The sequence below is a fragment of the Fundulus heteroclitus genome, chromosome 16, assembly GCF_011125445.2.
Source record: "Fundulus heteroclitus isolate FHET01 chromosome 16, MU-UCD_Fhet_4.1, whole genome shotgun sequence".
Lineage (NCBI taxonomy): Eukaryota > Metazoa > Chordata > Actinopteri > Cyprinodontiformes > Fundulidae > Fundulus > Fundulus heteroclitus.
This window is the reverse complement of record NC_046376.1, coordinates 34,127,018-34,148,306: the sequence shown is the minus strand read 5'-3', so window position 1 is coordinate 34,148,306 and position 21,289 is coordinate 34,127,018. Positions and strand designations below refer to the sequence as shown.

The window sequence follows — 21,289 nt, the reverse complement described above, 5'->3', positions numbered from 1 at the left end:
TGAGTTTGGGATTGGGAATGATGTCATCCATGAACTGAAACCATTCCAGTTGAAAGTTAAAAAAACAGTTAGGGTTTCAAAACGAAAAAGATGTTGCTCACAACCAATGATAATTTTTTTAAACCACTGTTTGTGATACAGGTAAGATAGCGCTAACAGAAAAAGGTAACACTGGCAAGTTTCACTGCATTGTATGTGCCATGCTTTGTATCCATGTTGGACACAAAGCTCTGAGCTTTCTGGAGAGCGCTGACTTTTTGGAGGCAGAAGTTTGATTTCTTCCTACTGGAAACTAAGATCCAACTTTCGGCAGCACACCGTTACGCAGACACGCCGCGGTCTTTTATTTTCAATAGAGGCAAAGATGTTCTTGCAGCAATAAGCAACAATGCACTAGCAGGAGGTCTAGGACCAGAATGGATAAAACCATATGTAATATTTGTATGGAGGTGGAGAGACGTGTGTGGTGCCTCGGGCCGCTGTATGATTAGATCCGCCTCTGTGTGTAGGTGTCTGCCTGCCTGTCTGTCGCTGCCGTGTCTGTCTGTCTCCGTTGGTTTGCAGCGAGTCTATTTTTAGCCCCAGCAGACTGGTCACGTGTCAGGGGGAGGACGTCAATAATGTTGTTGTTGGTGGTGGGAGAGAGACAGCGCGAGGCAGAAACAGCGAGCCGGACTGTAAATATGGAGGAGGCGAAGCGGTAGGACGCGAGACGCATCCCGGCCGCCTGCTTTGCCGCTTTTTCGTGGCCGCGGAGAGGCGCAGAGGATCCCACCGCGGCGGCGGAGCGGAGGGAGCGGGACGCGCTCCGAAGCGTCGATCGGCAACGAGCGCATCCGATAGGAAGCGAGCCGAGCTCCAGCCGAAACTCACGGTAACTGGGAGTGCGTGGGGAGCGCGTGCGTGCGTGCGCGAGTGAGTGCGTGTGGTCGTTCGCTTGTCAAATATTTGTCCCAACTACAGAGAGAACAAGTGACCCCCCCCCCCTCCTCCGCCCCGCTTGACTTGGTTTTCTCAGACTGCAGACTTGACGTGCCGGCGTGCGTAGAAGCAGCAGAGTAAGAAGTGCTACAGCTAGCTAAAGGACGGCAGCTCTCACCTGACAGCCAGCAGCTAGCCAGCTATCAGCCAGATAACAGGGCAGGTGTTTGCTGCTAGGTACGGCGGCTAACAGCGCAGACAGCTGACAACCAAAAGTTAACCAGGCAGCGTGCAGAGTGCAGGCAGAAAGCTAACAGATGGCAGCAATTAACTGCAGCTGAGTCCGAGCCAACATGTAATGGACCGCAGAACCCCAGAACCCCTGTCTCCCAGAAGGAAGTGCGCCTCCTCAAGGAGACTGTGCTGGTTCCGCAGGCATGGATGAGTGGGGTTCCTCATGGGAACCGGCCTACGCTTTATTACACAGTCTTTGACATCTTTAGGACTCGTTAACGTTTCCAGGTTCACACACCTTCCAGCCAAGAGCGGTCAGCTGCTGTACTGTGAAAAAAGCGTTTTGGCTCCTTCACCACCTTCCAGTCATCCATTATTTGTACCATGCAGGGTTGGGGTTGGGGAGGCAGATGCGGGGTTACACCTTGGATAGGTCTCCAGTCCATCACTGGGCAACACAAGATGGGCATCCATTCCCACACTCACACCTAAGGGCAGTGTTGTATAAAGTACTGAAATCTCAGAGTCAAGTAAAAGTATAGTTACCTCTCCAAAATATGACTTTGGTAAAAGTCCAAGTCAGTGACTGAAGTGCTACTTGAGTTAAAGTCTTAAAGTATCTGAAATGTCTTGTACTTAAGTATGAAAATTACTGTAAAAATAGATGTACTCAAGTAATGTAATGAAAAGTATAAGTAAAAAGTAAAACAAAGCAAATGCAGTTTGAATGACATTTTTTACATTTTGGTAAACTTTGAAGGTCAAATTCACTTAAAATAATATAAACCAAGTGCAGGAGACATTTAGACCAAGTTTAGACAGAAAATACAACCTTTTTGTAAGGTTTCAGTTTTTCTTCTTCAAGTAAGGTCAGTGCTATACAAATTCTCTCTCTCTCTCTCTCTCTCTCTCTCTCTCTCTCTCTCTCTCTCTCTCTCTCTCTCTCTTTTTTTTTCTTTTTTTTTGTAGTAACGTGGAGTAAAAGTATGCAATTAAGTTCGAAAATATAGTGAACTAAAAGTGAAAGTTATCAAAAAAAATTATACTCGAGGAAAGTATAAAGTACTCCAAAATATACTTAAGTACAGTAGTGAAGTATTTATACTTTGTTACTATACAACACTGCCTAAGGGCAACTTTAAGAGCCCGTGAACCTGTCATGTCTTTGGACTTCAGGAGGAAACCGGAGTACCCAGAGAGAACCCATGCATGCGCAGGGAGAACCTGCATGCATGGGTTCTATTTCAAACCCAGGACCGTCTTGCAGCAAGGCAACAGTGCTACCACTGTGCAGCCTGCCTTTATATCAGAATCTGCTGTAAAACAACGAATAGGACAAAAGATCCTGGCTGCACAAACCCATATACAGTACATGTACTTGTTGCTTCTTTGGTGTTCTTTATTTCCCTCTTAGGGTTAAATAGTTATACTTTATGCCTGTACATTGTGAGCGTGTGAAAACAAAGTCTGGTTCCTTGTTTGTGCATTCAGACTTGGCAGATAAAGCAGATTCTGATATAAAAAGGAGAAAATCTCCAAATTTATTCCATTGGCTATACCTTGTAATAAAGGAGCAATGAGGGACATTTCACCACTAGGGGGCTGTTGAGCACCCCCCCCCCATCTAAAAAGATACCTTTAGTTCTTCATATCACTATATCTTTTAGTTCTTTCTTATCTTAAATAAGGAATTATTGCTTATTACTCCTTTACAGGTACATAGCTATGTTATTTGACATGTTATTTCATATCAGTAACTCAAACTGGTTGCATACAAAGTTTTTGTGAAAGATTATCACGGCCTGCTGGCGTATCAGTTGTTATTTTTGGTATTTTAAGCTTTGTTTTTGCTTTGTTTATTAGTAAATAAAGCCCTCCGTGCTTATTTATAATAACAACTAAGGTACGGCACTGCACACGTCTACCAGCGGATAAACAAGGAAGCGGCTAATTGCTATTAGCATCTCCCAGTGAAGTGTGGAAGCAATGAAGGAAGGTTGAAGGTCCAGTTTAACAGAAACGCAAAAAAATATATGATGCCAAGAGGGACAATAGCGCTGAGAACTCTGGTGTTCAGCTAAAGCTGCCGAGGCTCAGATGTGACTGCAGAGGTGATTGACATAAGTAAAAGTCCTTATAATAGTAATAGCAATGCTCTTCTTAGCCTCTACAGTCTGAAGTACAAACAAAATTATAAACAGATCGATTGACCGATTGGTTCTTACCTTGATGCTGTGTCCCTGTTTTCGTTTCTGAATGGAAGTTTTCTTTTTCCTTAATGTTCTCACATGAGGCTCTTAGACTTGCTGTAGGTTTATTTACTGTATTTTTCGGACTATAAGTCGTGCTGGAATATAAGTCACATCAGTCAAAAAATAAGTCAAAAAGAGGAAAAAAAGAACATACAATATGTAAGTTACACTGGAGTATACACATTTAAGCTTTTTGCCCTTGTTGGGCCGATTCTTCGTTGTGTGAGAATTTTTCCGATTGAGCCGAGGTTCAGCTTCATGGTGTGTTCTGTGTCGTGTAGTATACAGGGGGTAATGAGGGGCGATTAGCCTCTCATGACCACCTCCCAATCAGGAATCGTACGGTCAGATGAAAATCAAACATGTTAGAAATTCAGTCGGCCTTCATGAGGCGATCGTGAGCGCATCCTGCTGTTGAAGCTTAGCTACGAGAGTCTACGAGACGATTTCTCTCAACCTCGCGCACTGCGGATGTGCAAACAAGGGAATTCTTTTTCTTAGACGAAAACATTTGTTCTAGTGAGCCTCATATTTAACGGTGAGCATCGACACTTCTGTCTTTTTCTTCTTCTACTGTTTACATTCAGCTTCCGGATAGACGAGTCCGACAAGCGCCATCTCTACGGCGCTGAGTCTGACGTGTGGTTTTTGGACGTACAGTGTGAGCAGTCAGGTCGTACAGTAAGAACAGATATCGTGAGCAGTGAACTTTTAAAACCTGCGGTTTCTTCATACAGTTTGAGCTGTATCTGGGTACAAGGATTGAAAATATTGCCATGATTTAGACATTTATTTCACACAGTCCAAGACTTAAAACGGACATTTAATCTGGTAAGCCAATTTATTAAATCACACAGCAGCATCCACAACCGGCTGAATAACAGGGAACATACCTGGGAGGATGAACCGGGTAAATTAGCAACTCCACCCGGTAAGGTTTTATCCAGCGCGTTTCAGCGTAAAAGTTGTCAAACTTACACTTAAATTAGACCGTGAGTGTAACTGTGCTACATGCTAAGCTAACAGTTCGACACGGATGTTTCAGAACAACACAAAGCTCACATTAGCGAAGTTGTAACTCGCCTGGACAACAGTAAGCTAGCGCTAGCTCTTATTAGCTTCAACAACAGCCCGATAACAGGGTTCTGTGTGTGCAGACCGAAGCAGAGAAACAACATAAACACGTGTTCAGTCTTTGCTGTCTATAAGTGAATGTTTCAGTTAATTCTTACGTGGTCCAGGATGTAGTTTTCACAACCCTAGCAAGCCCTCTTGTGGCTATAGATGGTAATGTGTACTCCTTGGTCCATGCTAGCCAATATGATTTACCATTTGAAATTGATATATAAATTGCACCTGAATATAAGTTGCAGGATCGGCCAAATTGTGAAAAAAGGTGCAACTTATAGTCCGAAAAATACAGTAATTACACACATGCTCGCTCAGTACTCTGACATACTCTTCTCCACCCGCCGTCCTTGCACTCGGTAACATGTCAGCGCTCGGCAGCGTCTGCTCCTTCCACGCTCTACACCAGCTGTGCGATCGGCGGTTTCTCCGCTCGCTCGGTTGTCTCTGCGCTCGCAACTTCAAAAACTCTCCACACCACCAGCCAATCACAGACGGGTCTTTTTAGTGACCACGATCTGGGGGGAAAAAAGGGAAGCAAAAGTAGCACGGGATAGGTGGGCGAATCCCAATTGATATCATCATCGCCACATTCAACATTAATATTGCAATTTCATGTTTTCCCAAGATCCTGCAGCCCCAGTCTAAACCATCTGTAACAACATGGTGAGAGTAAAAACACAATCAGACTATTAATTTTTTACAGATTTCGTAATGAGGGACGGGCTTAACAATGTTTCGGGGCGTTTTCTACATTTTAATTGAAAAAAGATGTGCGCCGATGTGATTTGATGAGCTGACTTTTAGTCCAGCAACAGCTGTTGCTCATCTGCAGTGTTGTTTTCTTCGCTGCTTGCCTTTGGGCCCTTTCTGGGGCATTTAGGCCAGAAAATAGCCTCGAAAGACACTCTTTCTCAAAGTGTTTTCTTTTCCCAAACTCAGAGAATCCTTTTAATTTAAAATATAAATTACAGCAAGAACATTACTAAAGTGTACATTTTCTATCTAATAGGAATGTATAAAGTTTTCTATCATGATTATTGGAAGCAGTCATTTAACATAAAATTATTCAGATGTTGTTTTTTACAAGGTAACGTTATTTCACTAAACATGAGCTGGTAGCAGAAGTCACAGAATGTCTTCTTTACTTCGTTAGTCCTGCTTTTACCAATAAACCTCCTCCTTGAGGATGAAGCCTCGGAAGGATCATATCCATTAATAAAGGTCAGATTCAAATATAATACAAATGTGATCAGCATAGGCCTGCCACTAGGGCTGGGCAATATATCAAGATTTTAAAAATATTAAGATTAAAAAAGGAGAGATATAAGCTGACACTATATCATTTATTGAGATGGTCTATGTTGCGTTTAGGGATGCAAGTTATCGATTAATGAGTTAGTTTAAAGTTGATTAAACTTATCGATCGTCTAACAATTTATTGATAAGTGGCTGTTTTCTTAAAAACTCCAGTTTTCTCTCTATCAAGAGGGTCTTTCCGTAATATAAAGGGCTATTATTTTTTAGAATATGCTGACTTTTAAAAGAGGCACATTATATTTTAACAGTTTATTTTGCCACCTGTATTAAATACTGACTGGATTAACAAAATATGTGGTTTTCTCACATATTATTAAACTTGGACATATTTATAAACTATAACATAACAGGATTCTATCAGATTGTTGAATAGAAACAAATAAGTTGGATAGAATAAAGAATGTGAAATACTAATAAACTCCACGAAAGCCCTCACCATCAACTGTGGTTTTGGCATCAGGTATTTTTCTATTATTTAAGTGTAATGCCCTCCACTTTTCTGTCAGTGTGAAATAATCCCACACTGGACTCTGTTTGGACTGCATCACGTTGCCTCCGCCATGACAGATTTTTCTTTTAAAAATACAGAGGTCAAGAATAACCGGGAGCGCCATCTTTTGGGCGGCGGCCATACTACAACTCTGAAAGAAGGTCCATCTACGCGGACGTCATCAGTTAATCGGACGGAGCAGACTTCAGTCTAATTAAGCATTAATAGACAAGTAATCGTAAGTCGATCATTTGTTTGCATCCCTAGTTGCGTTATGATTATACTTTAATGTTTCTCAATAGGTTATTTTTTCAGACGTTTCTCATATTTACCTACAGCTGTTTGTTAAAAAAATGTGCCTTTGAGAGATTTGGGATAAAGCTTTGATTTAAAGAAAAAAAACATTGGGATGAATATCATATTCAGCCTAAAAATATTGATTTCGGTCATCCTACCTACCACATGATTTTTATAGAAAAGTTGCCTGTTTCATTGGTAAATACCTGGAATAGTATACCTGGGTCTGTCTTCTCAGCATTTTGCATGATGCACCCAGCATTGAGATGGTTTCCTGTGTTTTTACAAACAGTGGTGAAGAAAGTTTGACAAACAGATTCATCTCCTGGCCGAACACGCGCTGCTCCTGGCAGTAAGGTGCTTTAATTCAATTTGAAATGTGACATTTGCTATTCAGAGCACATTTTCTCAGCTCGGGGCTCTTAGTGTGAAGGTTTGAGGGAATTGGTGCCTCAGCACATCTGCAGTATTGACACTGTTGACAAAACGAAGATAGTCATGGATTGGTGTACGGCATAGACGCTTGTGTTGCTGTTTTGGCCGACCTGCCGGGTATATTCAGAGCCTTGGTCACATTGTTGATCGTCCAAGAAAAGAGTCAAGCTGGTTACATGTCAAACAGACACACAGACCACTCTGAGGACCATAAATATCCATCTGACCTATCAAGCCTTCCCTGCTAGGCTGCTAATGGCTGCTGGGTTCAGACAACTAGTGTTGTTTACTTCTTGCAGTTAGGGAAGACAAAGGCATCTTCAAAAAGCCTTTCTTGTGCGGATATAAACCCTAAAATCCAACTGGCCCTTTAATGGTTGGAATACCCCTGCTTTACTTTCACTCCTTTTTATTTGTGTCTGCGGTGAAACATCTGGGATGATGCGTTTGATGAGCAATAACTAAACTAAATAACTAAAAGCAGATTTTTCTTTCACTGAATGCGGTTTCAGTGTTTGCTTTAGTTTCAAACAAGAATGGCGTCCATCTGAACTTTTACCTTGGTGATTGCTAAAACTCTGCCATGTCGTTTTTCAAGCTTAATGAAGAGGGAGGAAAATAAAAAAGGCATTAGTTTGAGCAAAGCCATAGAACTGAAATGCATAGAATGTGCCCAATTCTTAACAATCCGATAGTTTCCTGACATCAGACCTGAAAGAAATCATGTGTATCCATCCAAATGCAAGACCAGCGGTCTGGAACCTTCACAATCCTTAGAGCCATTTGGCCCCCAGTCCAAGAAGGTTTTAAAGAACAATTATTTTATTTCTATTTTTAGGTTAGAAATCAAGATAAACATAAAACTTTTGCAAAAGGATGGATACATTGTGTTCTGTGGGTTGTTTATAGTTTTTGGAAAATTATGTAAAAAAAAAAAAGCACAGTTTTTAACCAAATTAAAAGAAAAATCAACCTAAAAAGATATAACTGCTACTTTAAGTGTCCTTCTGCTTTGGACATTCAATGCAATTATTCAACAAAAAAAATGCTAAAGCCTGCATTTGTTATAAAATCTATATTTAGAAGCATTAGCTGGTTCTGGATCATTTTTAGCCAAAGAGCCATTGTGGCTGCAGAGCGGCAGGTTGCAGACCCCTGGCCCAGACAATCGCTGCCAGAGGCATGCTGATAAAAGCCAGTCACAACAAACAGAGCTGTATGGAGAGCTGTACTTTCATTGGACTTGGACTGTTCTATGTATTTATCATGTTTGTCATGTTAAACGTCAGTCCCCTGAATCAATAGTTTACTGAAGGTTGCAATTCTTTTGGAGTTTGATTCTGCCAGCTTTGCATATCTAAAGATTTTTCCTTATTCTTCCTAAAGAATCAATGCTCAAGCTCAGTCAGGTTGGATGGAGAAGAGCAATTTTCAAGCCTTACCACAGATTCTTAATTGGATTTGGGTCAGTAGTCTGAACCACCTCTCTCACATTAATCTGCTTTGATCTAAACTGGCTGTATGTTTCTGGCTGTCGATTGGCTGGATGGTCAAGGTTGACCTCTACCCCAGCCTCAAGTCGAGTTTTCAGCTCCTTTTTTTAAGTTTTGTCATGTACAGGTACGTCTATTTTTTTTATATTGCATAAAAATGCAATATGTTTTGCCTGTCACCTCAGAAAGTGAATCTCATATATAGCTTATATAATCTAAACCTTTGTCTCTTTCAATTTTGATGATTATGGCGTACAGAAAATGAAAACCCAAAATTCTGTGTCACATCCTTGTGCGAGGACCATGCCTTGACTTCCATAGACTTCCATTGATTTTCAAGCCTTTCTATGACCCTTAGTCTTAGAAAAAAGTGAGGACCAAAGTAAAATACGCAAAAAATTTTCTCGCCCAGCTGCAAGTACAAGAACATGCGCACACACATTGTGCGCATAAACAACACATTTGACTTCGGTTTCAGGCGCTCACAGCATACAGACATCAAGAGTAAATATATCAACTTTAAAGGTATTAAACTAAATGATAAAACACGGTATGTACATGTATGTGGATGCACAGCCATGATAAAAAAGTAAAAGCAAAAAAAAAAAAAAAAAAAAAGGCAGTTTGTGGTAATGCAAATATGATTAAAGTTTCATGGCAGAGTAACTGACTACTTTGACTGTTAAATGTTCCTCAGGAGTTTCACAGAGAGATCAGCTGAGAAATAAGCATTTGTGTACAGAGAGAATGATACACAGCCTGGCCAAAAGAAAAGTCACCAGCAAAAAGGCAAAAGGTCGCACTCTAGTATTTTCCTTTCACTACGTTTCTGCAGTGTCACACGATTTATTTCCACCCAGCGTTGCTTAAATGTTTCTTGCATTGATGATGGTAGAGTCTGGCCGCCATGCAAAGCCTTCTGCACCACACCCCAAAGCTTCTCAATGGGGTTAAAGTCTGGCCTCTGTGATGGCCAACCCATGAGTGAAGGTGATGTCTCATGCTCCCTGAACCACTCTTTCATCTTGTCATCTTGAAATATGCCCGTGCCATCAAGGTAGAAAACAAACTCCTTTGATGGAATAACCAAGTCATTCAGTATATTCAGGTGGTCAGCTGACCTCTTCTTTGAGCACAAACCGTTGCTGTTGTTCATGGTTGTTTAAGAATTGAGAAGTCACTCATTGCACCAGTTGGGGTTAAATAACTTGTTGCCAGCTGAAACCTAATCACCCATGTAGTAATTATCTAATAGGAGGATCGTACCTATTTGCTTGGTTAAAGCCAGATGGGGACTTTTTTTTTGGCTAGGCAGTGTAGATACACAGAACTGGTACCATTTTGCTGTTTCTATCAAATTAAGAAACTAATATTTGGTTTTGGTGCAAGAAAGTGCTACATCCATAAATACTTTTGAAAAGCCATATGAACAACATAAAATAAACTAGCTTTAAAAGTCTGTCACAAGTGGAAATAAAGGTTAAAAATTCAGACTTTATAAAACTAAAATCAAAGTGTAAGCAAATCTAAAAGTACTTCTCTGCTACCCAGGCAGAAGATGGAAGTAAAATAGATGAAAGACTGCAGGAGATGCAGTTAGGAGTAACCTAACCTGAGACTAATGAAAGTCTGGAAGCACTAGATCTACAGGAATACTGAAAACAAGCCTCATTCTCTCAAATTCTTTTTGACCATGTGTCTTTGACAAGATCACAAAGTTCAATTTCAATTTCACATAAACCTTCTCTTGTCTGACTTACAATTGGTAGAAACTTTAGAAACTCTCCTGAGTTGAGCTGATGAACATGTGTAACATCTGGCATGGACTTAACAGTGATATACCAGAGGAAGGCTATGGGGGTGTACCTGTAACTGCGTTGCAATGAGAGGGGTGGTGAGTAAGAATATGCACTAAAGTAGGAGTAGCATTACTTTAGTATATCCTTATTTAAGTAGAATCAAAAAGTAGTCGTCCAAAAAAATTCTAATTAGAGTAAAAAGGTATTTGGTGAAAAAGTTCTGACTATCTAGACTGGCGATCTGTCCAGGGTGTACCCCGCCTCTCGTTCATTGACAGCTGGAGATAGACACCAGCACCCCTCCTGACCCTACAAGGGATAGACGTTTTAGAAAATAGATGGATGGACGGTTCTGACTAACTGTTTAACATCTGGTTTCATTTGTAATATAACTGTTACTAGTTACTATCCACCCATTTTTGTCAGTAGGAGACTTCAGAAAGGGATCATACTTGTCTATTTACTCCAGTATACCAAGTTAATCCCCATTATCAGTCCTGCCAAAAACCTCCCCGCAGCTTCTTACAGCCTCTCTGCAAACTGCTTGACAACAGACACAAGTCTGCTCAAAACTTTAGCCCATTATGCGTACTCACATTCATTTATCTCTGCAGTTCTGCGTCCATCCTCCCATTGGGGATGCAGGCGTTACGTATATTTGTCAGCGCTCCTTTTCTATAATGTTCACTGTTCTCGTGTTCTCTCAAGCCAGTCACTCAAACCCATTTCAAAGCATTACTGACATTTAGCACTGCTGACTATACGACATGCAAAGCAAAACACAGCTCCGGTATATGGAGGCTAAAGCACCAACTGTCTTGGCATGTAGTCACAATTTCTGAGCTTGTGCTTAAACAAAGGTGTCATTGCTGGTTGTAATCTGGAGAAGGGCTGTTTTTTTGGAATGAACTTGTTCTGATGTTTTAAAATCGGTGTCCGTGTAAAGACGGCTCTCTGGTCCTCACTCAGCGGTTTTAAACAAAGGGGAGGGTCAGTACATCCCTAGTCACGGTTGGAGTGTTTGGAGATAATTGCACCTACTTTGCATCACAGCGCCAGTGTTAGCAAGGCTAGAAAGACGGTATTGAGAAGGCGAGACTGCCAATGGTACTGCTCCATCCCCACTAAGCAGTTTAAAAAAGGACATCACCTCTTTGTCGCATTCCTCTATTTCTTTCTTTCTTTCCTTCACTGCATTGTCATATTTTCTGTTGTCTGGCATTATGAGAAACTAGTCGCCGATTTTCCTCCCCCAGGGGAAAGTTGTGCATCAGATTTGGACCAATAACAATCAAGCATTAATGACAGACGTTTGCCAAAACAGACTGCAGCACTTCTGTTACACAGCCTAAATCCTCTTTGCAAGCATTAAGATCAAAGCATTCTCACACCATTCATGCATAAAAAATAAAATGTAGTTTTGGCCCCGTGACATTCTGGGGCCCTGGGCTGGTACCCTGAATACGACTAACGGTTCTGTGGACAGATAGTCTCCACCTGAGTTCCTCCAGAGTTATAATGTTTCTCCTGGCCCGGCCTGTCAGTTTAGGTTTACTTCCATGTCTTGGTATGTTTGCAGTTGTACCTTACTCCGTTTTCAGATGATGGATTGAACAGTGACCTGATATCGGATAAGGACAGTAGAGGGCTGCATGGACGGATGGACTGAACAGAACTCTGTGAGGTGTGGGGACAGTAATTTGTAACATAATCCTGCCTTAAACTGCTCCATGACCTATCTGCTGTGCCCCTTGGTCTTTGTGATGCTGTTTGTTGTTTTTAAACCTAATAATTGTTCTGTCAACAAATCCTCCTTCACAGTACTTCAGAATACGTGCGGGATCGTTTAATTTTTTTAGACGTTGATTTTATGAACTCCTTTAAAATGCATCACACAACAAGAACTAAGAGAAATGGTTTGCAAAAGAAGTGCCTAAACTTGTCCCCCATGATGCATGGTGTGTCCATGGCCTATCCACAGCAAAGGTTTTGTTAAAGAGCAGCATTCAGGTCAAAAAGCTTTGGCCGTTAAGGGGAAATTTCATAGCTGTTTACTTTGTAAAATATCTTGGATTTGTCCTAAAAAACTGTTTGCAGTGTCAGTTGTCCACTTGAAGAGAACATTGTTATTTCAGGGATGTCCGGGAGAATAGTTCATCAGGTGAAAAACTGCCATGTGGATTTTAAAGTTCTTAGAGATGTTATTTTCCCTCATGATCAAGCTCTATGTTCACATCCTTACAAAACACTAAAATTAGTCAGAATTTTTTTAGTGGCATTATCAGCCATAAGTATCATCCCTCCAGAGGATAGGCGTCTAAACTTACTTAAGTTTCATAGATATATACCGTATTGTTTGGACTATAAGTTGCTCCGTAATATAATTTGCCTGGTCAGCTGGAACCCAGCGGGTCTTAACATAGCTAACTTCTCTCCTAAAACCTTTTTTACAGTTACTTTTATGTCACAGATAGCGTAATAAACTGAAATTTGTCACCTGGTTACGTATCTACCCCCGTTGTCTTGAAGCTCCTAAAAAGTTCTGGTACCATCAGTTACCTTCAAAAGCTCCATAACCAGTGAAATGAAGTTCAGCTGTGTGCAATCTAAGTGTCACATGACCTGTCAGTATTAACGCACCTTTTCTGAAAAGTTCTCAAATGTCATTTTAAACACATCACTGATGGCTTTTTGACAGTATGATGTGTTGACTGGCAGGTTACTGGTCAGATCAAAACAAGCTGGAAATCATCTGATTTTTGGGAAAGAAGCGATTCCTTGGTGCTTCTCTGATCACCTTCCACATTGAGCATCACTTTTTGTTGGACTTACCATGTCTTTATCCAGAAAGGAAATGTAGCAAATTCAAAAGAAAGGGTTGAAGGGAAAACGGTGGACACCTTAATCTTAAAAGTTGAAGTTAAATATTAACAATCAAATCAAACAGAAAGCCTTGTTTATTCACTTTTTTGTTTGCACCTACTTGAGCTTGGGCATTTTAAACATTTCAAATGCTGTGAACTGTTTTGTAACAGGACATAGTTTAGGGCTAGCCTCGTGAGACCATCCTGATCTCGCGAGCTTTCAAGGTTTCACTCGCAGATCTGGCTACCCTCCGTTAAAGAAAATTTGGAGCCGTTCACCAAACGAACGTCCAATCAGCGTTGGCTTTGAGGCGGGTTGAGGTGTGACGTAACGAGGAGCGACAGTTCAGTCTAAAGAACATGGCGGCTTCAGCCGATGAAACTAGCGTTAGCGTGGCTATCGAGCAAGTTTTATCGGAATTACAGAGTATTTCTTTGCTGAGCTAACGAGCCTTTACCTGCAGCAGCAAGAGTAGCTTGGCTTGTGGTTGTGTTTTCGTCGTCGCTCGTAACAGAGTGACGAGGAATCTGATTGGTTCATTTGGCCCGTCTATCACCAACATAGGCCAATCAGCTAACCAGTATTTTCGCCCCTTCCCAAAATTACTTCAACGGAAGGTTTCCAGATGGATATGCGGAGCAAATCTATCTGGCGGAGTCAGGTAAGTTTAGGGCTGCACGATATTAGAAAAATATGCAATATTGTTTGCTAATGCGACAACACTTTGACCTGCGATGAATAAACAAATAATTGTGAGTGTTTCTGCTTGGGTTCATAGCAAACAGAGACTCCAGATATGAAGCAGTAAATCCTGCTATTGGGAAAAAAATTCAGTTTTTCATTAATCCAGACGGCTTTAGGGGGAAAGTTTCTTCTTCAATCATTTTTTCCTAAAAAATGCACGTCAACATTTTATTTATTGTTCCCTGAAAAAAAAACTACACACGATTAGGCATGAAATAGATTTTCCTCTTATTTTATACTTTACTTTTACATTGTCCTCTCAAGGAGTGATGTTTCAAAATTAACCTGAAGCACCTATTCTGTTCAGAGTCAAATTGACCCGCTGATCAGGACAAATGAGTCATGATGATCGGAGTTGACAATAAACTCTTCAGCTTTTTCTGAACCAGAAATGAACAAAATGGCAACAAAATGAGAGAGCAGCAACAACAACGCAGTGTGTCTGCGTGTCTCCACAGTCCAAACGGGATTTGTCATCGTAAACACGGTGCGATGTTTAAAACCAGAAATAAACCAAAAATGCATAGGTGGAAATGAACAACGTGCATATGCTTTTCATCTACCCAGCAGCACATGAGGGACGTGTCATCACAGGGTGGTTTGTGCAAATGAATTTTGCACATTTCACACACGTCTTGACATCATCAGATGGCTTGTAAACCTGGCGTCTCTTCCTTTTTTTCCCCGCCAGCAGCAACCTAGAAACAGAACGATGATGATTACTGTGTTTTTTGCTGACCTAAGGCAGAAACAACAGGCCCTCACACAGACACACACACACTTACCTCACATTTTGGCGTAGTCTTCTCCTAGATGCCCTTCACTGTAGCTGCAGTCGGCGGGTTCCTTAGCCTGTGCTTTCTCCGTTGTGTTTCTGGTACGGCAAGCGTCTTCACTTGCTCCTCTTGTTCAGCTTTGACACATTTCATTCAGGACAGATTTCCGTCCAAATGAGAGATGCGTGGTAGACAGATACATCAGTTCTGCTGTAAAAGATGACCAGCAGCCAGCGCCCTGTCACCGGCGACCCTGCGACCTTGTCCCAGGTGTCCACATTCCTCCAAGCAAGACATGAACGTCTTGCCTGGAGGAATGTGACTGCCATTTTTATGGTTTGGTGCATAATCAGAATCATCAGACTCAGAATTTACCTCATCACTGTTTTCAGCTTCAGACACATCCTCCACTAGCTCACCGTGGGGGTTGTTAACATATAAAAATTAACCATTTTCATGTTTTATGTTGATTCTGGTTATTAAGCCAAGTAGAAGAACTTGAAGAAAAAAATGCTTTCAACTGTTTGTGTTAGGTTTTTTAACTTTGAAGTAGCACTTTGTAAGTTTTGACCCAAGTATTAGCTTAATTTAAGATATATTAAATGATTTTTCAGGTCAATATACTGCGTTTGACGCGTATGGATGCTCAGTTCGGGCTGCCCTTCTCAAAATCTCACCTATGTAACTTGAGAGGTGCAGATCTGGCTCTGAATGGGTGGTGTGACCAAGAGTGATGTCTGAGCTCCCGCTTAAACACGAGAGCTAACCTTTAATGGCCATGGTTATTACAAAATACAGTAAATATATTTCACAAACTTGCATGTCAGCTCTTCTCCTCTGTTGAAGTTCCTGCAGCCGTTCCTAATCAGATGTCTGAGTCTGTGGTCTGCCCCGTCCTTCTCTTCCACGGCTCCGGTAGCTCCCCCTCCCTCTCCCCCTGGCTCTGCCTCGTCTCCTCCCTCTCTGTTTCAATGGGATACTCTGGGGATAATCTAGAGGGGTGAATGTGGACTTGTCTTGAAAGAAATCCCATGACTTCTCAATCTTCTGGTCCAAAGTTGTCTGCTATCAGATTCCAAAACTCGGAGACTGTTTAACTTTGCGATAGTGCAGTGTTGCCAGGGCTTTCAGCAGCGCTAAACCTGTAACGTTCAGGTTTAGCGCCCCCTAGTGACCAAATGTTATATGGTGCTGCTTTAAAATGGGTCGATTTGACCCACAACATAAAATATGTTGTGTTAAACATGTTTTGACAAGATGCGTATATTATAGGCATATAGTCTAAATGCATTGTTCAATAATAAACACATATTGCAGTCTATACAGCTTTCTTTCTTGTGAAATGTTTATTGCGTACAGGGATTTTGCAGTAGTGGTAAATGCGCGATACATTGTGCAGACCAAATATAGATCTATTTTTTTCTTTAAATTTCTCTGGGCTGACTTCAAGAGAGGTGCTTTTACTGATAATTTAACTGCCTTTGATCAGAAGTACCTTGCCTATGTATACCCCTTTCTTAACCTCTGTTAAAGCTCTAATGGTAGATTTAGATTTGGGATTTTTTTAGTACTGTTGCCTCTCTCAAGAAGCTCTTGTCATCTGGATATTAAGTCTCGCTGTCTTCTCAGATAACCAGCCTGCTTTTAGCTTTACAACTGTGGTTTTAGAGCAGTGTTCTCATCATAAGAGCAATGGGTGGAGCACCTTTAGCTTCCACACCATGGCTGTCTTTATTATTTGCAACAGATATATTTTAGAACAGAAAACTACATTTTTCTATTCAGGCTGGTAAAAAGTGTTAGTAGTGTTCTTTCAGCCAGCTAGCTGGCAGGGCGTTGCAACATGTGGGGAGGACAAGCACTGCATTACCTCATACCAGTGTTGTAGTCAAGTCACTATGCCTCGAGTCCGAGTCCAGGTTCGAGTCACCAGTGTTCAAGTCCGAGTCAAGTCCAAGTCCTAAAAAAAAAAATCCGAGTCGAGTCCGAGTCGAGTCCACTACTCATCCGAGTCGAGTCCGAGTCGAGTCACTATTGACGTGTGATGTATGACATGAAGCAGTAACATTCCATTGCACTAATAACTCTTTCGCTGTAGTTACCCTGGTTTTACTCGGTAAAACTACCGCTTTTTCCAAGTCTAAGACGTCTCCTAACCATGGTTTTTAAACATTGTTGTTATGGAACGTGCAACAGCGACTCGAGGTACGCTGATGGGCCGCATATGAAGGATGTTAAAGCCGCAAGCGGCGTCGATCGGCCCTCTCAGCCAAGCGCACTCCGACCGCCGCCTCCCCGACCGCCCGCCGGCCGGAGCGCCGCCGGCGCTCCGACCGCCCGCCGGCCGCCCGCCGGCCACCCGCCGGCCGGCACCGCGCCGGCCGGCGGGTGGCCGGAGCCGCGGCGGTGCCTGCCGGCGGGCGGGGTTCGCGCACCGCCGCGGTGCCTGCCGGCGGGCGGGGTTCGCGCACCGCCGCGGCTCCGGCCGGCGGGCGGGGTTCGCGCACCGCCGGCCACCCGCCACCGCAGATGCTGTCACGCATTTTCCTCGCCCGTCCACCGGGCGATTCCCACAAACGCGTTCGGCAGCGTTCCACCATTACTCAGAACAAATCTGGTGTGGATCGGTCGGTGCAGCGAGGAGATACAGCCGTTGGATAATGATAATGCATTTGGCCACCGGACCGGACTAAATTGTTCGGCGGGCCGGAAAATTTATACCGATTACTGGACAGTGACTACAAACAGAAAAAAAAAAAAAAAAACGGCCAATGACGCCATGAACGCAGAGCAGGAAAAAAACATTGACTTACCTTCCTATCAACTTGGCCCGTTTCCCAGTCTTTCTAAGCCCTCGACACTCAATCCATCGTTTGAGCTGAACGTTGGTATGTTGTTCCACAGTTCTACCAGTAAAATGGGCGCATGGACATTCTCTTGTGAAAGTTTAACAGCTGAAAAGTCTGTCATATAGTTTTATCTGTTGCATGTGTAATGGCTGGTTGCTACGTGCGCTCTCACACTGTTTGCCCAACCTTAGCGGCAAGGGGCGTTGCTCATGAGATGGTGACGTCACGTGCGCGGTACGACATCCGAGTCCAAGTTCGAGTCATCAGTGCTCAAGTCCAAGTCAAGTCACGAGTCTCTAAATTTAGCTAATGACTCGGACTCGAGTTCGAGTCTCGGACTCGAGTACTACAACACTGCCTCATACTCCAGACAGCCAGAGAAAACTTTAGTCACACCGTTACTTTCTCTGCTATCTCATCAAAAGGACTCCAAACCATATGAGTGGTATAATGGAATATTACCATAGTTAGGTCTTTTTGGTCACTTCAGATTGCTGACAGCAGGATAAAGCTCTAGAAAGGCTGTTCCCTGAACTGGACTTCTAAATGAATAATGATGTGTATAATCTGTGCTTGTGGTGACGGTATTTTATGTTAATAAAACCATAGACAGAGCCTTGCCTTAGTCATTTCCTACTGTCACGCTATACAACAGTTGCAAAAAGTAATAGTTAGAGCACTGTTGCTCTGTACTGCCCCTCCCATATGTTTCAGTGTGCTACAGGTCGCTCCTTCACATTTCTATTGTTTATAAAAAAGGAAGGTTAGTCTGGAAACTAAACAAGCGCTGTGCCTTACTGTTATCAATGTAAATATTTTTTGTAAAGTTTAGGTGACATGCTAAGTCAACTTGCTAAGTCATGCTAAGTCATGCTAAGACATGCTAAGTCATGCGAAGTCAAAGTAGGCATGGGCGATAAACCAAACATTTACCCACATCGAAATTTACGAATAACCGACGTCATTTTGCCCATGTCGATATGTAAAAAAAATGAAAGGAAAAGTTGTTTCTATAGGTAAAGGTAGGCTATGGTCATGTCCCTTTAAGACTGTAGTCACATGACTGATATTATCATTCATTTATATTTTATATACATTTACAGGAAGAATTTAATTATGGGTTTTTCTAAATATATTTTGCTGAAGGAAAATGATACTAGATGATATAGGCTACTGATTCTAAACAGAGTGTGATTAGCTATATTTGCACAATCATAGGTAATTGGAATAAAATGCCAATCAAAACAACAAAATTGTCATGTAAACATACCAATCGAAACATTGTGACTGAATTAAGGTTAATTGGAATGAAACAGAATTCTGAATGAGACGGTTAGTTTACGGCGATCATTATTATGAGCAGTGTCTCTGTCTAAAGACTTGTTCCGATCATGTAATTTGGATTAGGGCTGACGGCGCATGTGTGCCATATGTCAACGTGACGTGACCTGGTCTGTTGGGGAGACAACCTTTTTATTAGAAACCTTAAAAGGAGCTCAAAATGTTTGAACCCCTTGATGGTCAAAAAACATTCTTAGAACCTGGTGCAGGTCCATTTTTTGTACTCGGAGGACAGAATGAACACACTCACTATTGTTTTTGTTTTTTCATTACAGATGAAAGCAACACTTTTTCAGTGGTTGTTTTTTAGCGAACTATGACAACTTTGCACGTCAGAGTGCTTCTATTCTGAGAAAGCCTGGTGCATGCAAACGTATGTCATAATTGGAATAATTTGCCATTTAAATGATGTATTCAGTTTATTTTTTTTCTTTTGCAAACTGAACACATTTCAATCCAAATTCTGTGCATGCAACATAGCTAATGTCCTCACCTCTGTTCTCTCATTCTCCAAAGTTATGTCTATCTATCAAAATCAAAAAACAATAAAGTAACCTCATATATAATATTATTATCAAGTAATAATGCAGCAGTACAACAAATATTGCTTTTTTTTCAAATTAAACCAGACAGATCATGCTGTACAATAAAGTTTTAAACTTTTGTGTAAAAACTATAATATTGCTAATCATGCTATTTTTACTCAATGCTATCATAATGTAAAAATCTTATACTGATCCATGCCTATGATAGCTTTGTATGATTGTCTCCTTCTAACATATAAAGCCCTTAATAATCAAGCTCCATCATATATCAGAGCTCTGATTACCCCGTATGTTCCTAACAGAGCACTTCGCTCTCAGACTGCAGGTCTGCTGGTGGTTCCTAGAGTCTCTAAAAGTAGAATGGGAGGCAGATCCTTTAGCTATCAGGCTCCTCTTCTGTGGAACCAACTCCCAGTTTTGGTCCATGAGGCAGACACCCTATCTACTTTTAAGACTAATCTTAAAACTTTCCTTTTTGACAAAGCTTATAACTAGAGTGACTTATGTTGCCCTGAGCTATCTCTATAGTTATGCTGCTATAGGCTTAGGCTACTGGAGGACATCAGGGTCTATCTTTCTCACTCTACTGAGTTCTACTGCTCTCCAGTTTTGCATTGTGTTGTTCTTTTGTTCTTTGTCATTTTTGTCTTCATATTACACCTGATCTGGGGTTCTGTTAGCTGTGACATCATCTAGGGGATGCAGATCATCCGCTGTTACCATATAACATAGAAAGGATTCCTGGATCAATGTCTGCTTCTGTGCTTTTGTGACTGCTCTGTCTTCTCTAACCCCCAGTTGATCGAGGCAGGTGGCCGTTCTCACTGAACCTGGTTCTGCTGGAGGTTTTCCTCCCTGTTAAAGGGGAGTTTTCCTCTCCACTGTCGCTTCATGCATGCAGTTTATTCATTTTGGGGTTTCAGTTGTACTGCATGCAGGTTAGCAAACCTGCCTGAACTGAATGAAATCTGTTCAAAGGTTTAGTTGACCCTAATGTTCTGCCATCAAACTGTATTTTAAAAAAAAAACAAATTAAAGTTTCCAATGGTTTAGATTTTTTTTAATGGGACATAGAATAAATCATTGCCGAGCCCTGTTGCTGAAAATCCTATGCAGTCGGTGTGTGGAAACTAAAGGGACACTACCCATCATCCTTATGAAAGTAATGCAGGCTAGCTATGGGGCGACGTGGCACAGAGGTTAGGGAGTTCGTATCGCAATTGGTGGGTTGCCGGTTCGATCCCCCGCTCTCACTGTCTCTGTCGTTTTGTCCTTGGGCTAGACACTTCACCCACATTGCCTGCTGGCGGTGGTCAGAGGGCCACGTGGCACCAGTGTATGGCAGCCTCGCCTCTGTCAGCCTGCCCCAGGGCAGCTGTAGCTACTAACATAGCTCACCACTGTCTGGGTGTGAATGGGTGAATGACTGACTGTAGTGTAAAGTGCTTTAGAGGTTGTATAGACTAGTTAAAGCACTATACAAGTACAAGACATTTACCCTGCCAGATGCCATGTCTGCTGTTGTCCTATCTTAGTTTTGCAATCCTGTTTGTGCAAATTATCCTTCCACTCAATTTTCCATTGCTATAGTAATTAGCATTGCGGGGTGTCAATCAACTGTCAGGTCAGCAGTCTTCCCCATGATTGTCTAAGCCATAAATGACCATAACATAGCTGTATTAAAAAAGTTCTGTATCAGAAATTTTGGGAGGTGAATTTTCTCCGTTGCCTTCTGGGCGTCGTTATGCGCTTCCTGTGTGTAAGACAAACCGCCACTCCAAATCTTTGATCCATTCCGCA

The 21,289-nt window shown here is 41.9% G+C and overlaps 1 protein-coding gene across 2 annotated transcripts in view; it reads left to right on the top strand.

Annotated features, from left to right (window-relative positions):
• The first annotated feature begins 577 nt into the window (after positions 1 to 577).
• Positions 578 to 21,289, top strand: part of hdac5 (histone deacetylase 5) — an 89,696-nt gene continuing 68,984 nt past the window's right edge. The window contains exons 1-2 of one of the 2 annotated variants that reach the window (XM_021315775.2): positions 578 to 874; positions 6,444 to 6,583. The gene's annotated coding sequence lies outside the window, so the exon portion shown is untranslated. The remainder of the gene's footprint in view (positions 875 to 6,443; positions 6,584 to 21,289) is intronic. The other variant, XM_012861085.3, reaches the window with a different exon arrangement.